The sequence below is a fragment of the Ascaphus truei genome, chromosome 7 (assembly GCF_040206685.1).
Source record: "Ascaphus truei isolate aAscTru1 chromosome 7, aAscTru1.hap1, whole genome shotgun sequence".
NCBI classification, from domain to species: domain Eukaryota; kingdom Metazoa; phylum Chordata; class Amphibia; order Anura; family Ascaphidae; genus Ascaphus; species Ascaphus truei.
Window position 1 is genome coordinate 53,326,138 of NC_134489.1, and position 16,247 is coordinate 53,342,384.

The window sequence follows — 16,247 nt, forward strand, 5'->3', positions numbered from 1 at the left end:
GACATTTTAAAAATAAGATATTGGCAATTGTACCATGAAAACATTGGACTCATCAGTTTAAGCTTGGTTACTGTTTGTGTATTATGAAGCTGGAAAGGGAATTGCCAGTATGACATTTTACCAATTTATCACATATACCTATGTTTTCCCTAGCAGAGCTGTGTTATTTTCAGCTAACATTGGCTGTAAGTTTCATACTACTGTAACACAATTTGCCCCCTCCAATCGCAGATGGGGACCATATGTGGAAATACACTTGTGTTACCGTGTTGGTGCGTTACTTGATAGGCTCACAGAAGGCCTGAACCTCCGCCGCTGGGAGCCTGGGGTTACCTGATTATTCGGATATAGCGCCTCCACCTGTAAGGGTTCCCCACAGGGTGGGATGGTCCTCTTACAGGAACAATAATAATAATAATAATGCACGCACACAGTATATGCTAGCAACCTTTTTACTATAACTAATAACCTCTGTACCCTGTACCACACAGTAATATGCATATAACCATACGTATAGAAGTTCACCACCCCACACATCAACATAAGTGTCCCCCAAAGTACCTGGGTGCTGGGCTCCAATTCCCTGATGTCCCTTATGTCCAAGCCCACCCAATGTGTTGGAGATAGCGCTATCCCGTGGAGTGTTAGTGCACTACAATAGGTACCTACCCGGGGCTCCGGCACCAGGGTACAGCAAGATAACAGACTTGGATCCGCATGATCCGACGTGCCGTCCGCCTATGCGTGGGGTGAATTCCGACGTGGATAATATCACCGTACACCGTACCGTCTATACCTTGGGGCTGGTCCGTCTCCAGTCCGCAGGCCGCAGTCACTGCGTGGCGGGGTCCTCCGTGAAGATAGTCTCTATCTAGAGGGGGTCTGAGCCCAGACCCAGTGATCAGGCTGCGCGCCGATTAGTGGTTCCTTGGGCTAATCAAACAGCTAATGGGGCAGATCTCCTTACTTACAGCCTGTCCCTGAAGTAACAACAAGCTGGGGCAAGGATTTAGTTATCTGGGACCTATGGGGGTGACTAACCTAGTGCAAGGGGCTACTGCTCCCCTGCACCCTCACTTACCCAGCTCCCAGCTTCAACTGCCTTCTCTCTCCGCGCGCGAAAAGTATCCATTCTTTGCTACAGGGAATCCATGACCCTCATTGGCTGCTCTGGGGCACCTGGTGCATCACACCCTAGGCCCCATGGGAATTGTAGTCCCGCGGAGGCTACTAACCATTGGGGTCGCGTGCACGATCGTAACTGCGCATGCGCGACTCTGAAATGGCTGCCGCAGCTCCCGAACGCTATCTGCGCATGCGCGACCACTGCGCATGCGCGCGCATATCCACAATGGCGGCCCCCGCTAGCCGGGTGCACCGCAAGCGACCGGCTCAACTCACCAGCCACCTGACACCCGCAACTCCCACCGCAGGAGGTAGGAACCATGGGAGCGCCAAGGGGAACCTGGCTACACTACAGTACTTCATTTCCTCACATAACACACTTAAAAGATGCATTTAAGGTTCTATTTTCCATAGAATAATTGGCAAAGCTTTTTTTAGAAAAAAATAAGTTTTTGACTTCTGCTATTACAGCAAGCTTTGAAGCATGAAATTGGTGTAATACAAATTAATTCATAATTACAATATTGCTTGTTACGGAAAAATCATTGCATTTTACTAGTGATTTATGCTATAAAACCGTGGGTTGCAGATTGTGCTATCTTTTGGTAGAACACATATACTGTAGCATTTGTAGTTCATATACTTTAGAGACCATATAAATCACATTTTCAGGCAATAATCTAGAAAAGTCCATTTATATATATTAATACATTTGTGGGTAGAGTATATGTATGTAGTATTGTATATACACAGAGAATTGTGTGTATGCATAGGTGAATTTTATTTATGGTTGGCTCCATAACAACTGAAGAATGATTACATGAGAGTAGGAATTATCACATACAGTATCTTCTTAGTCATATTTCATACACACCTGCCTGTAACAGCCATCATTAAACTGTCTATTCCCTTTCCGTGGTACTGTAATTGTAGATCATCAAACTCAAAATTAACCTAATCTTAGTCTTTCTGGAGAAGAATAACAATTTGCAAGAAGCAAACTCAAGGCTGATTAACCTAATCTGTGATTGTTACATATATAGGTAAAATGTCAGCTACATTGGCTTCTTTTCTCCTCAGCAACTCCACACCAACTTGTAATACTAATAATATTTAGCATAAGCCAAGTGCAAATAGCAATAGGTTGTGGTGGCACTCAGTTCATAGTCCAATAAAATAGAATGTCCCCTGGAGCTCAATCCTACCAATGATAATGGCATTCCAAATCTGGATACTGATGAGGTGCATATAATATGCACACATATTGAAAGTAGAGGCACACAGATGTAGTTTCAAAAAGAGCTTGCTCTATATTTATTACAATATCATAACAGGAGCAGATACAAGTAAACTGCAGTTAGCCAAGAAAGAAGAACCCTGAATAGCAGTGACCTGGGGATAGAGACTTTCATTGAGCATTTATTTTTATCACATAAATGGCTATAAATGACAACAAATCAAGTCCCATTTTATGTGTAGCGCTGCTTCCCCTTCTCCCCCTCTCCCCCCTCTGGGAGATTTTGCTATTGCTACAGGTGTCATGGTGCTAAATACCTGTGAGGGTCCAGGAGATACTGAGGGTCCGCGATGGTAAGGGGAAACAGGACATGCTTTTGGTGATCCTTCAGGTTCTTCTTGTGGTGTCAGCGCTTCCAGTCACAGCAGGCTCCAGGGTTCCTGGAGACAGTCCCCACATGACAGACTTCTTGCATACCCCAACCCAATAGACTGTTACTTAGGCAGTGGTATATAAAAAGGATTCTTATGGAGGCAGCCACTGCAGTTGATATTACAGCGCATGCATCATCTTTTAGGATGAGGTCCAGACCTCTGGATGGTACCACCTTCTAGCAGTCTTGAGGCCTTGTGCACTATTCAGATCTTGGAGAGGCAATCAACCCCAAGAGGGGCTGAAGGCCTGTCTCTCTCTCCCAGCCGGAAGAGACTCAGAGCTCACCTCCTCTACCCCATGAGGGGGAGAGCTGGACTGACTATAATTTGGATTGCCTCCTTAGTGCAGAAGGTGAGGGGACCTGGGCTGCACCCGGATTGAGTAACTCACAGACCATGCCTCATCTCCCCTCCTGCCACTCAAGGAGGTTGCATGAGGGGGGTAAACCCACAGAATAGCCTGACACTGCCTGTAGCTACTATGACTTGCTTGACAGGAGGCAGAAAGGATACTGTAGTCTGGACCAGCCATGGCTACATAAGATAGAAAATACATCATTTTTCAGCAATTACAAAAGAGCAAGTTCTACTATTACAATGTTTTGTGAGCGAAACAATACACTTCCATTATGTCGGTTCCCACATAGAATTTAAGAAAACTTCTCATTGTATTCATTGCAAAAGAAGCTGGTAAAACTCAAAAAAACCTATGGTAAATTGTCTAATAAATTAATTTCCTTTGAACTGAGGCTGACTGTGGCTTTATTTCTTTTACTTTGTTTCCTTACTGTGCAATTTATCATTTTAATGGCTACTTGGTCTCTTGGACTGTTCTCCAATCAGCTAGCTTTGTACAGAGGGTTGAAATTAGAGCTAATATACCAAATATGTATAGTGGATTTTACATCACTGATTTTGATATTTGTCAATGTGACGGTAGGGCAAATATTATGAACTTTCTAATATGAGATAAACTATGTGTGTGATGGTAACAATTTAACATGTATTTTTTGCATCTACTAGAGAGTGTTAGCTTTGCATGCCGAAGAACCCAGACAAGACACCGAATAGCAATTCTGGAAATTAGTGTTGATTTAGTAATACAACAAAAAAAACAGAAAGGCGCAATGCTACATTCAATGTGACAAAAATACATAGTATAATACTTCAATTTTGTCGTGAGTAAGGTTCATTTAGTTAAACCCTTGAGCTAAAGAGTTATAAGGCTGCAAGCCACGTCAAGGCATGACCAGTAAGTAGGTCCTAACACAATCTGTGAAAATTCTCATTTACCTCTGCAGGAGGCAGAATGATCACAGTGGATCTGTCCACACAGTAACATGAAAAAAACTGTTACTTTAAAAAGTGGGTGGGGTGAGCTTAAACCCTGTGAGGAGTGGCCACTAACCTCCAAACAGCTGATGACAGTTGAAAATTAAAATTAATAAACACACAAGCCCAGCAAGCTCAAAAACCCCAAACCCACCATATATCAGTGTCAAAAGAAGTGCTACTGAGCGTGACCATATGTATACAACAAAAGACAGAGATGCCCAAAGCTACATCCAATGTTTTTGAGCTTGCTGGGATTGTGTGTTTATTAATTTTAAACAAATCCTGCTGGTCCATGAAAAGGTAACAATTTCTGTAACACAGTTTGTATTTCCTCATGTCTTATGCAGCTGTTAGAAGTCTATACGTGTTGTGACAGAATCCCTGTCCTTATGGATTAAAGAGCTAGCAGAGTGGGCAGGTTCCAGCATACATGGAGTTAATTTCCCTTGGATAAGCTACCCTCAGGTGCAGCTAATCAGCCTGGTCTGAATGAACAAGGAAGTCTTTTAAAACAGACACCGTAAGCTGCCATGCTGGGAGTTATACAGAGAGAGACTGTTTTCCCCAGAGAGGGGGTGGGGGGGAAATAGAAGTGATCCCCAGCTGTGGAAGCTGGTACAGACTAGTTTCACTGGGCTCAAAGTGGGGCTGAGTTCCCCTAGAAAGGAAGGAGGACAAGGCCGTGCAGAAGCAGGAACGTCTGCTCCAAAAGGACTAAGATAAGCAAAAGCCTTATTATTGTATGCAGAGACTTTGTTACATTGTTGCATATTCCAGGGCATGTTTTGGCTTGGGAACCAGCTTAGCTGGCCGTCCAGTTATCAAGGGCTAAAGCTATAGTCTAGTCAGTTTCCCTAACGGGAATAGGTGTTTATTTTTACTATTTGGTTTTCTTAAAGGGACAGTGCACCCGGAGTTTATTTGTTTGTGGCTAATAAACAACTACAGTTAAAGTTTCATACTGTGTCTAGCGTCTTACTGACCCTGCCGCGAGGCCGTCCTACCATAGTGTCTACTACTCATATTTTAGACTTCTAAATAGATATAGCGCAAAGCAACTCTATTTGAAAATATGTAGCAAGGAAACACTTTTCTTTGTCTAAATACTTTTTTAAATGTGTATTTTTTTTCTTTGCTGATGATTTTATGTTCTACTCTGTTCTGTTATTCAGACAATCAGGGGTAGATTCACAAAGCTTTGTTAAGTCAGGGCAACTATCGTCACATTACCTAAATAGTTAAAGAACGTTCACATCCCTGACTCGAATGGAGATCCACAAAGCTAATTTAATGCAAAAGGAACGGCCATTAGGGCCCTTATTTGCATATGGCTAAAGCAGCGTTAGCCAGCTGGCAGGGTAAGGTTGCGCTTATAGTGCCGGCGACGCGACATCGAGACACCGACTGTTCTCTGTCTTTGATACTCTACTCAAACCACCCTCAGCTGCCTCTCCTTCCTCCATCTCCGCTCAGGACTTTGCTGACTATTTTAAGGAAAAGGTGGAATCCATACGGCAGAACATCCCCTCTGTTTCTTCCCCCCATCCTACACCTCTTCCTAACTCTCCTCCTGCCTTCCTTGAGTTTTTTTCCACTGTCTCAGAGGAGGATTTGTCGCTGTTGATCTCCTCTTCTCCCTCTACCACTTGCCCTCTTGACCATATTCCCTCCCATCTCCTAAAACCTCTAGCTCCTACTATAATCCCTACGCTTACACACATTTTTATCTCCTCCCTCTGCTCTGGAACCTTTCCATCCTCCTTCAAACATGCAACAGTCATACTCAAAAACAGCAAGCTTGACCCTACCTGTCTTTCTAACTATCGACCTGTCTCCCTCCTGCCTTTTGCCTCTAAACTACTTGAACGTCTTGTATTCTCTCGCTTGCTCCATTTTCTCAACACCTATTCTCTCCTAGACCCTCTACAATCTGGCTTCCGCACTGCTCACTCCACGGAAACAGCCCTCACTAAAATAACTGACGACCTCCATGCTGCCAAAGACAGAGGTCATTACACTCTGCTCATATTACTTGACCTCTCTGCAGCATTTGACACAGTGGACCACCCTCTTCTCCTCCACATTCTCCATACTCTTGGTATTCGGAACAAAGCTCTATCCTGGATCTCATCCTACCTCTCCCATCGTACTTTTAGTGTCTCTTCTGCTAACACCTCCTCCTCCTCTATTGATCTCTCTGTGGGGGTACCCCAGGGCTCTGTCCTGGGACCTCTTCTCTTTTCTCTGTACACACTCTCTCTAGGTGACCTAATAACATCTTTTGGGTTTAATTATCACCTCTATGCCGACGACACACAAATATACTTTTCAACACCTGACCTTACACCTGCTGTACAAACCAAAGTTTCTGAATGTCTCTCTGCTATATCATCCTGGATGGCCCTCCGACGCCTTAAACTCAACATGGCTAAAACAGAGCTCCTCATACTTCCTCCCAAACCTGGCCCTACTACCTCCTTCCACATTACTGTTGGAACTACAATCATTCACCCAGTAGCCCAAGCACGCTGCCTAGGGGTCACATTCGACTCCTCTCTCACATTCGCCCCTCACATTCAAAACATTTCTAAAACTTGTCGCTTTTTCCTTCGCAATATAACTAAGATACGCCCTTTCCTCTGTTGTTCGACTGCTAAAACTCTGACTCAGGCCCTCATTCTCTCCCGTCTTGATTACTGTAACTTCCTGCTGTCCGGCCTTCCTGCCTCTCACCTGTCTTCCCTACAATCTATCCTAAATGCTGCTGCCAGAATCACTCTACTCTTTCCTAGATCTGTCTCAGCATCTCCCATCATGAAATCCCTCTCCTGGCTTCCGATCAAATCCTGCATTTCACACTCCATTCTTCTCCTCACTTTTAAAGCTTTACATTCTTCTGCCCCTCCTTACATCTCATCCCTAATTTCTCGGTATGCACCATCCAGACTCTTGCGTTCTTCTCAAGGATGTCTTCTTTCTACCCCCTTTGTATCTAAAGCCCTCTCCCGCCTTAAACCTTTTTCACTGACTGCCCCACACCTCTGGAATGCCCTTCCCCTCAGTACCCGACTAGCACCCTCTCTATCCACCTTTAAGACCCACCTTAAGACACACTTGCTTAAAGAAGCATATGAATAGCACTGTGGATATTCTCAACACGATACATAAAGCTTGGCCCCCTGCAGACGCACTTACCAAAACTCCCTCCTACTGTCTCTGTACGTTCTCCCTACCTACCAATTAGACTGTAAGCTCCTCGGGGCAGGGATTCCTCTTCCGAAATTTTACTTTTATGTCTAAAGCACTTATTCCCATGATCTGTTATTTATATTATCTGTTATTTATTTGATTACCACATGTATTACTACTGTGAAGCGCTATGTACACTAATGGTGCTATATAAATAAAGACATACAATACAATACAATACAATACAAAACAAATGCATTGCCGCCGTCGCGTGTGCTTATAGTAAGCGCGGCGCGATGGATTGGTCACAATCACTGGAAGTCGTCTCTATTTGATTTTCCAGCGACCGTCTCCTTACTGTTGCGTCGCCATCACTATAAGCGTAGCCTAAGACACCAGGGTTCTAGCTGGCTGTAACGCTGGGTTGCGTTAGCCATATGCTAAGGAAGATGCCAAGTATATATTGCAATGTAATGTATACCTCGCATCTGCCACCCCCAAAAAATAATTAACCCATTGGAAGCCATAGTGGCCATATGAGCATGCTTTTGTGATCACTAATATAGCCAAGGGGTTAATACACAGGTAAATGTTTTTGCCTAGCCCAGGGTATTTACATTGGCTTCCTATATTGCTAAGGCAAGAGTTTGATACTGACTCATACATTTCAGTAACGTTCACAGAAAAGATAAAAACTTCAAAGCATTTATACTTCAAGTTTTAATTATATAGTGTAGAAATAGATTTATTTTTTTTACCCAGCTTGAACAATAGGTCTGATTTTTTTTTTTTAAAAAGGCAACCCATTCTAAAGAAAAATGAATTATTACAAAAAGAGAGGAAGAAAATGTAGGATATAATGAGCATTTATCAAAGAACTTTTTCTGTTCCAGCAGCCATTTCATGCAGCATCCAATTAATAAATGTCCTATTCATTTTTAACGTCTGATATTATTCCTTTTGCCCTATACAGTAGAATTAAACTTTATTGGTAAAACAAAAACAATATAAAATTTGATATAACGTGAGAATTAGAATGTACTTTTGTGTTTTCAACATTTAATATTGCACAGTATAATGAAAAAATGAACATTATTGTTTTGTTGTCCACTGCAGTTATAATTTCACCTTATTAAAGGGACAGTGGAAACAGAAATTCATGTTTCTATTATATTCATTTTGTATATTTTACTGTATATGGTCTGATTGAGCAAACTTCACTGATCGAGCGACCAGGATAGAATATTACGGGGCAGTGGGTATGGTGGGAAGAACTGGCATTAAGATATATTTCAAGCAGCTTTTGTGAATGACAGAATTGTTGCTTAAGCAAACCGAATCTCGAAGGCGTGCACAATGCAAGGAATTGTATTTTTATTCAAAGGGGCCAGTCCATTAAAATTCGATATCTATTTGTGTTCAATAATAGTCTGGGTCACAAATAATTTCGCCCTTGAGGAAATATGATTAGTATATTGTTGATGAGGGAGATAGTGAATGGGAAATCGTATGCCACATTTTGTTAGCTTTGATGTTAAGCTTTTAAAATGCTATTATCTGTTTTTTCTTTTTCTTATTATTTGTGTTAATGTGTTGAATTGTCAAATCATAAGTATGATGAGCAATACTAAAAACAATTTTTTGTAAAAGTATATTTTTCTGTATTTCTTATTGTTTTTTTTTCTGTATTGTAATGTTGTAATGTTGTTGTTAAATGTTGAACCCAATAAAAAACTATTAAAAAAAATAATATTTTTCCTAAGTGGCCATCGATGATCTAAAAATGGAAATTAGACTTTAGTTAGTAGGCTGCAGAGGGTTGTCAATGAAAAAAAACCATCTCCCTAAAAGTTAGTTACAATAGTGAACGCAAGAGAAATGTATTTTTCTTCAATGATCCATAATGTTAAAAGAAAGAAGTAATCAGACCTAAGGGCATGTACTGTATACACAGCCATAAAGCACCTTATGGCTCAGGTTCTTCAATGATGCGTAACATGCCCAATAGCCTAACACTTCTTAGTAATCTTAATAAATCTTCAACAGCTTTCAAATTATCATTCATAAACTAAGACTAGTGCTTCATTTTTTAGCCATTGTTTTTTGGCCCCAGGATAAAAGTGGCAAGTAAGCTTACTTTCATTCTATGAGTATGAATACATGGGCTAAATGGCTTGTTTAAGTCAGTAGTGCTCAAGTTCAGTCCTCGAGGGCTACCATCAGACAGGGTTTTCTGGATTTCTACATTAACACATGCTTATCCTATTAGCCCAGCCTTAATTATTAGTACGACCTCTTGCTTAGGTATGTATTGCCCTGAAAATCAAGCCTTTTCCTTGAGGACTGAGCACACCTGGTTTAAACACTAAAGCCAAACCCTGTCCTTTCAACTTCCTGATGTAGCCCGGTCCCCCTTTCAGTGCGCAACCCTCCCTCCGTGTACTCACAGCAGCCGCTCTTGGAGAGGTGCGGGGGTGTGTGCGAGCAGCGCGCCTCCGTGCTGGAATGCGGCCGGTCGCCGGGGACGCATGCGGCCCGTTGCTAGGGCCGCGGTCGCGTTGCGGAGCCCCCGGCGGCTCTCAGTGCAGGGCGCCGCCATTGCGTGTTGCGTTGCACATGCGCAGTGAGAGCCAAGCGCGGGAGGCCCACAGACAGCTCGCGCATGCGCAGTGATCGCGCGAACGGCATGGCCAATCAGGAGAGGGCTCATTGAAGGGATTACATCTCCCATGAGCCTCAGGAGTGCCCCACGTGACCCCAGGGAGCCAATAGGGCTACAGCATCTCCCTGCAGAGGAGAATAGATACATTTCGCGGGCTTTGAGCACGTTAGGAGTTGGTGTAACGCTGTGCTCACCACGGACAAGGAGGGGCCTCGAAACTGAGGTGAGAAGAGTAACACCTGCACCCACAGTTACGGGGACACGCCTGGAAAGTGGAAAATAGGCATCTGGAACCATCTGGGAGTATAAGATAAGTAAGATACTCGCCAGACGAAAAGGGAGGTTCCAGAAGATAGTTGGTACCGAGAGCCTGGTGGTAGGTTGGAATCCGCAAGCCGAGGTGAAGGATCGGAGAGTTCAGGATGTCGGGGTACAGGCCAAGGGTCGAAGTCCAGAGCGGGTCCACAGCCAAGCCGGTTCGGTACACAAGGGATCACTAGAAAAGACAAAGAGACAAGGAACTGAGGCAGGCACGACCGTGGGTAACACAGGTCACACAAAGCTCTGCTCAGCCAAAGAAGGAATGGCTGAGCAAGGTATAAATAGGAGGAAGGCCCAATAGGAAGAGGGGGAGTGACAAGGGAGCGGCCCCAGGGAAGATAGGAATTGGTGGGGAGATAATTACCACAGCTGCTCTTGATGCAAGACTTGTGAGCGGTGCACACGCATCAGGCGTGTGCGCCGCGCGGGAGAGATACTCGCGGCCTGAGCTGGGGGAGGGAACTCCTCCTGAGGGAGGACGTGAAAGTCCTCGATCGTGCGCGCGCATGTAGCCACCGCGGGAAGCGAAGCGGAAGGAAGATCCCGCCCGCGGCGGCGAGGGAGCAGGACCGGAGCGTGGGTAGGTAAAGTCGCGGGGGGAACCCCCTTAGGGAGGTGTGTTCCTCCGGACCTTACAGTTGGTGACCGAAGCAGCTAGGGGAAGGAGGTAGGGTGCAGGAGTCAGTGACTCCCTGCACTAAGCCAGCAGCCCCCTAGGCCCCAGATAGCCCTGAGCCACCAGTAGTGTTGTGTTGTTTAGGGACCCTGCCCCTTATTATGCGCGTCCATCCAGAGGTTTGGGCTCAGACGTCCGCTGCGGCTGCAGCAGCCATCCGGGTGGGATCGCCCTGGACGGTAGTTCCTGTATTCCCTCGTCATCAGGATCCTTTGTGAAGCTCCTTGGCAGGCCCGGGCACTGGAGTGCTCGGCAGGTAGTCTACAAGTGCACCAATTATACCATCTATTCATATAAGACATAGTGGCTGCGCAGTCACACATATATTTATCTCACTTGCGGGTGGAGGACATATTGTGTGGGGATACTGGACACGGGGCGGGATCACCTGGTGAAAGGGGGTAGCGTCCTGCGAGACGCAGTAGTAGTGTCTCCTCTAGAGAGGGACACCTGTTGATATATATGTAACGGGTATTCCTCTGGTGTGACGCACCCAATCTCACATTGGCCCCTGTGGTCTATCCAGCCCCCATTACATGTTCGTGTCTGGTGGTGCACCTGTAGGCAACAAGACTCCTGAGTCTCCCGCATGATGGTATTCAGGGATGTCAAGCCAGACAGGCAGATGAGGTTGTGTGTGCGAGTCCTACCTACATCACGTGCAGCGCCTCCACCTCATCAGGATCTATGCATCCGCAGGTAGATGGTCCTGATGAGGAATTCCTTCTTGGTGGTGAGGGCCCCTGGAGAGTAATTGCAGACTCACACCATGGGGTTCTCATTGAACAAGTCATCTTTATTGTGCATGGTGATAAGGCCCAGCTGCCCCTCACAGTCATTGCTTCAGCCACACATTGCTCCGTGATCCCCTTTAAAAGGTACGCCCTCCCAATGGAGTGGGATTCCCTCTCCCCGCAGGGAGATCACCCCTGTGCCAGGTCCCTGGACAGAGTTAGCCTTCTCTGGCTGGATATAGAATGGTGCCACTAGTTACTTCACTAGTGGGCACCTCAGAACTTGCTGCTTCATCTTCACCTTGTAACATCAACCCGCAGCAACCACACTAACTGTAGGCAGTGCAGTGCCTTATATACCTCAGGAGGCAGGCACATCCCTGATGTCACTAACCATGGACTCAGAGCATGTGGCCACTCCCATCCATACATAGGGCACCTCACCAGGGTGTGAGGGCAAACCTCCATGATTACTGCTGGCATTCCTGTAACTTACCAGGTTTTGCTGCCAGCAGGAGAGATGACTGCAGACATTGTTATGCATGGCTACATATAAATATGATTAAGTACGGTTGCTACAGTAAAGTTATTGGTTGTTTTACATGCTGTGTGTGTGATATATATAAATTGTCCTGCGAGGATCACTCCCCCTCTGGTGGGAGCCATCGCAGGTGGAGGCGCTGCACCGAGTACGAGGTTACTCCTATTATTATATGTGCCCTAGGCTCCCCATGGCGGAGGCTTAGGCCCCCTGTGAGCCTAACAGGTAAAGCACCACACCTGGTAACATTAGGTTCCCCGCACACACATACCATATGCTCTTGGGTGGGGGATTACCCGTTACACTTATGTGGCATTTTATCCTGTAGTATAGAGAAAGGGAAAATATGTGTTGTGCCAGAACAAACAGAACCCAGCCACATTGAAGAGGAATGTCAGTAGACACATGAAATCATAAATTGAAGATGGCTGCTTTCTGATTACCAAGGAGTACAAATATCACAGTGATTCTTTTTAATGTTCATAATATTGTTTGTGTTCTGTTATGTTGTATTGCTTCTTAGATGTATGTATACATTTTATATCTTGTTTGTGTATGTGTAAATTGAGTAACGTTCCAGCAACCATATTACTCATGGGGCAGTGTTGAGTTGTGATAATTTTTAATAGGCCAAGTTCTCCATTGACGTAAATACTGTATATAGAACTTCAGAAACCGCACTGAATCCTTTTTTATGTGTTCTGACAGTTCACTTATTGGTGAAAAACTGTTTTTTTTTGTGTCTTAAATTTGTGTTCTCTAAAAGAATATGAATAAAATTGTATTTTGAGTCCGCTGTATTGCATTGAGCTTGTGTGATATATTCTATCTGAAATGAGATGGCCTTATAACATTTTTCCAGTGATGTATAAAAGAGCTTATGTTTCTTAACCACTTTTGGGAATCCTGTCTATCTTCATCTCATGTGGAAGTGAGAATCAGCAGAACTATCAAAGTAAGATGCAGGGCTAAATAGTATATGTGTACATAACTTAGTGATTCACCGCTCACCTGAACATCTAATCCAATGCTCAAATGTTTCTATATTTCCTGCCGGTGCAGAGGAAGATGGTGTAGACAAACGACAATTGCCACTAAAATGCCATATAGCCAAAATAACAACATTTTATTGAATATCAACAAGACTCACAACATAAACGACGCATGCTCTAAACTAACTAAAATCAATTAAAATATGAATCCGGGAAACAGTCACAGCTATAGCGGTCAGAATAAATCACCATCTAATTTCCATGTAGGTACATATAACTTGCCACTATTCATGGGCTGCTAATGGAATAAATATTCACTTGCAATGCACCTATAATGTGTATGTGTGCATGGGATAAATACACAGTGTTGGCGGCGCAGGTAGAAAACTATAGACAACCGCCACAGTATCTGCAGTATCTCCAATCGTACTCACAACTTCTCTAACACAATTATAGGTTGCATATGTCTGATCGCTTATACTGCGGGGCGGCTCTACTCGTTAGGCTTTGAAATATCGCCCTGTGTGATCAGTATTATTGGATAATATCCACTTATAAGGCAGAGTGTGTAGGTGTGTGTGGAACAAGTAGATATTGTCAGTGGCGCAGATAGAAGATACAGCTGCATGCCGCAGTGATTCACATAGTATTCACAGGGTCTCCAGCACCAATATAAGCTGCATACCTCTAGTCGCTAGTATAACGAGGCGGTTGCACTTGTAAAGCCACACAATATCACCATATGTAATTGTTAGCCCCCACACACTCAAATGTTCCCAGATCACATTCAAAATGAAATCAATCGAGCCTGTATGGTTTAACCCCGCTGCAGCCCGATACACGGACTGATCTCACCGGTTACCTGCCTCCTCCACGACGTCAACGTGGCAATTGTCCTCACTCAATGCAGTGAGCAATTGCTTCCCTGTAAAGGTTGACTGAACCACATTTGTATATAGGTATTGACACCTTAGATATTATCCCTAGCCTAGTGTGCAACCAATGAGGATCTTTTGAGTTGGTCTCTCTACCCACTTTTATATGTTTGTCATCTAAATAGTATATCCCTATTTTTGAATTAAATATAAATATAAATCTAATATTGCAAGATTTAATATTGAAATTGGGTACCAAACAATGCCTGACAATTTCTATTGCAGATGGTGAGTGAGTAAAAGTATGTGAAGTCAGGACATGTATTTATTTATGGATTTGAGGAAGCCTTTTATTGAAGGTGACTTGCAAGTGTAAGCAAGATAAATGAAGGAATCAAATGGAATAAGAAAAAAAAGATGGACACAGTCAAATTAAACCATGGGTCTTAAAAAGAGCCATGGTGTAGTCCCACATAGAACAACAACAGTGATATTGTAAAATCTAGATATTGTTGCCTTTAAAAAAGTCAGAGTTGAGATAAGAGAGCAAATTCCACCCTAGCCTTTAGGTGAGTGTTCACAAACAATTTTTGTATAAACTTTCAATAATGATTTTACAATTCTTGCATTTCTTTCTTTTTTCTTTTTTTTTTAAATGAAAACATGTCACTGTCATTAGTAGAGATGGATGATTTTTTGGGGTGGATTGATTCTGCGGATCAATCTCAAAAAAGGCGATTCTGCTTTTTCGAAAACAACATTTTTTTTATCACAGACGATCAAATCTGTGGATTCCGCCATCCGCTGGTGGGTTTTAAGAATCCAATCTGCGGCTACAGCAATCCACCATCAGATTGTAGCCATTGCCGTTTTTTTTTTTACAAATTGCACGGATTGAAATGATTTTGTACCACAGAACTGAATTTGAATTTAAAGCTTAGGAAATTTAGCAAATCGGATTTTTACAGTTTCGCTCATCTCCAGTCAGTAGTTCAATGTGGTCCAAACTGGAACTGCACCTTTAAAGGAAATCTGAAATGAGAAGACATAAGATTTAGGCATATTTTCTCATGCAAACATAAATTACAGTAGAATTATTTTGCACACAAATATAAATTAATTACAGATTTCACATTTAGAATTTTTTAGGAGTCATATTTAGAATTGTGTGTACAATGTTTACCCTGCACAATATTTAGATATCTGGAAAAATCTGTATAATAACTATGTATGTGGGTAAATGCTATCTACCATCTTCTTAGCAACGGAAACTAAATCAATGCAACCTGCCAGAATGTATCCTGAGTAGGAGTGGACACTTTTACTGATGTTTTGGTTCTAAAAAAGATTTTGTTGGTATGTTTTGGTTTTGCCAAAACTCCGTTTGTAATAAGGCCATCACATTTCAGATAGAATTTCAGAATATATAACAATTGTTTGGTTTTGGACTTTTACCAGAATATATAAAAAGTTCAAAATAAGCAGGAAATGTAAAAAATAAAATAAAGCATGGCAATTGTTTAAAACTGCTTTTCCCCTACATACTCTTCTTCTCACCTGCATCTCCCCTACATTCCCCCCTTTCACTTTTACCCCCTTCATTCTTTCTTACCTTCTTACCTTTCCCCATCGTTTTCTCTAATTCACTCTCCCCCACTCTCCTTTCTCTCACTCTCCACCCTCCTTTCTCTCATTCTTCCCCCTCCTTTCTCTCACTTTCCTCCCTTCTTTCTCTCACTCTCCACCTTCAAACTCTCTGCCACTTCTTCTCTTTTAATCCTCCCTCCCTTCTCTTTCACTCCCCCCTTCTCTCTCACCCTTCTCTCCCTCCTCACACCCACTTTTTTTTTTGTGCTGTAAAGTATTGATATATTTATTTTATCATAATTTCACCAGGCATTTACATGTTAATTTCGCTAAATAAAAAAAGCCATGTATTAGCAACAACAAAAAAATGGACAGATGTTCAGTAAAAGCAGCAAGAGTGAATTCTGACCTTCTTGAGAAGCAGAACTCTGCAAGCAAAATGTTTATTCTGTATAACTCTTGGAGTCAGCTATAAACCTGACTGCCCAGAAGAGACATGATTGATTGCAGCTGGAACACTCTGCATACCTAAATTCCAT

The 16,247-nt window shown here is 43.2% G+C and overlaps 1 protein-coding gene across 22 annotated transcripts in view; it reads left to right on the top strand.

Moving 5' to 3' along the window:
- GULP1 (GULP PTB domain containing engulfment adaptor 1) overlaps positions 1-16,247 on the top strand; it is a 479,313-nt gene that overhangs the window by 93,617 nt on the left and 369,449 nt on the right. The window lies entirely within an intron of this gene.